Raw genomic sequence first — 2,623 nt, 5'->3', positions numbered from 1 at the left:
GGTTGGGACTCTGTCCTTCTTGTACCTGGAGATTGGTTTCTTTCTTCAGCTTCAGAAAGTTGTCAGCCATAATTTCATCAAATACATTTTCAACCCTTTTCTTTTTCTCTTCTCCTTCTGGGACTTCTGTAATGCAAATGTTAGTACACTTAACATTGTCTCGGAGGTCCCTTAAACTATCCTCATTTTAAAAAATTTATTTTTCTTTTTTCTGTTCTGGTTAGGTGATTTCCATTATTTAATCTTCCATGTCACTTTTACGTTCTTCTGTATCACCTTGTCTGCTGTGAATTCCTTCTAGTGTATTTTTCATTTCAGTTATTGTATTCTTCATCTCTGACTGGCTCTTTTTTATATTTTCTAAATTTTTGTTTAAACCTGTTTTCATCTATTCTTTCCCCCTGTTTGTTTAGCAGTCTTATTGCTAATGCTTTAAGACTAAAGAGTTGAACTCTTTATCTAGTAATTTATTTATCTCTTTTACATTGTTATTTTTTCAGGATTTTTTCCCTTGTTTTTTTCATTTGAAACAAATTCCTCTGACTTCTTATTTTTTTTAACTTTCTCAGTCTCTATGAAATTAAGTGAAACAGTTACCTATCCTAGTCTTGAAGATGTGTCCTTGTGTGAGAGCATCCCTTTGCAGTCTGTGTGTACCCGGTGGTTTTGCTGGGACACCTGGATCTGAAGTAAGCACTTGTCTCATCTTCCCTCATGTTATACTGGCAGCCACCCCCATGGTGTTTTGTAGGGCTGGAGATGGAGAGGCTAAATCCAGAGCCAGGTGTGAGCTGGGGCTTTTCCTATGCTCAGTGGTCATCACCACCTTCTCAGGGGTGTGTGTGGGTCCCAAGGTGTTGGAGTAGCAACTCTGAGTGTCCAGTCTGAGCTGGTTCTCTTTCCTCTATGTGTGCACTCTCCCCTTGACAATAGCATCTTTGCCCCAGTGGGGAGTAGTGCTGGAGCAAGATGTGCCAGAGAGTGCTCGTGATGTGGGCCAGGTCATGTGCTGGGATGGTCCTGGCACACCAGCCATAGCTCCAGGCAGCTACTTATCTGCCACCTCCACTCACACAAGCAATGGCTTCCCTTTCCCTTTTCATATTCAGTGCTGGGTCTGAGCCAGCTCCATCCCTTCCAAGGTACACTGTCCTCGACAATGGCAGTTTTTGCCCTAATGCAGAGCTATGCTGGAGCAAGAAGAGCTGGAGCAGGCACCTAGTGCAGGCTGGGGCACATGCTACAGCATTCACAGAAACCAACCAGAGCTTCAGGCAGTTTTGGTCTGCTTATTCCACCTTGTTTTAGCGAGTAAGCAAGCCTGTGTGTGAGCTTTTCATGAACTGAGTGTTGGTTTCTTACAGCCCTCCACTAAGTCTCACTGGTTTTCAATCCAGCTAAGGGGCCTTGTCTTCCCAGTGTCAGATCCCAGGACTGGGTTCCCAGTATGTGGCCTGAGCCCCTCACTTCCCAGAGAGGATTTCCAAGCCCATGATATCCCCCTCATCTTATGCATTCCCTGTTGGGGGCCTGGATCCTGACCTGATCACTTCCCCTCTCTTCCTACCCTGCTCCATGAGGATCTTTCTTTACATCCCTGGTTATAGAAGAACCTTTCTGCTAGTCTCCAGTTTATTTTAAGAAAGGGTTGCTCCACATATAGATGTAGTTTTTATGTGTTCATGGTGGGAGGTGAACTCAGCATCCTCCTACTCTGCCATTTTGAGATCCTCCTGTCAATGCTTTTTAACCTCTTCAATTCATCTTCAATGTACTTTAGTTTACCCACCTACAGTCATAATCTATACATTGTCATCACCAAAAAAAACAAACAAACCATTTCTTATATCCTAAGCAATTTACCAATAATTTTAATCCTTCCAGCTCTCCCTTACTCTTACGATACCTATTTCTCAAACTCAAAGAAAATCAAAATACTTCCGTCTTTCTTTATCTCCCATTCCTCTCAGTCTCATGCCCCTGTCTTCTATTCCATTCTATTTGAACCTAGGTTACCAGTTCTATCACTTCAACCACTTTATGTCAAAACCTTTAACTCCCTAAAGCTCTACTATAACACCATTTTGCAAAATAAACAAAAACTAGATCAAACTGTCACTTTTCCCACATCTACATCAAAACTACTATACACTACTGGGGTGAGAATCTCAAAACAATGTGTTTGTGACAATCTTAAAAAGAGAATGCACAATTGGAACTAGAATGTTTTGTCCTGGCTACCCACCCTAAGGGATGGAGGTAAGAAGTCTGCTAATATTTCAAATTCTCCTATGCATTATTGCTTTTTTCTTCATTCTCCTGGACATTACATTTACACATCTCTAATATTCTAGTTTCCTCATTTATATATAGTGTCAGTAGCTGAAAATACATTCTGATTGCCTTTCAATCATGGAGTTAAATAGTTAACCATGTAGACTTCCTTTTCCTTTCTAATATACAGTATTTAAGTTTATTATTTATCCTAGATTTGCTATGAGGATACTGGTAGGTGGGGAGGACTTGTTTTAATCTGACCAGTATCCTTAGCATTAATCTGCCTACAGAGCTTGGATCCATCAGAACACATTCCATTTCTAATGGATAGGCACTTTATTTCAAG

This window comes from Balaenoptera acutorostrata, chromosome 3, assembly GCF_949987535.1.
Source record: "Balaenoptera acutorostrata chromosome 3, mBalAcu1.1, whole genome shotgun sequence".
NCBI classification, from domain to species: Eukaryota; Metazoa; Chordata; class Mammalia; order Artiodactyla; family Balaenopteridae; genus Balaenoptera; species Balaenoptera acutorostrata.
The sequence above is the reverse complement of the archived record's forward strand: the minus strand, read 5'-3'. Positions refer to the sequence as shown.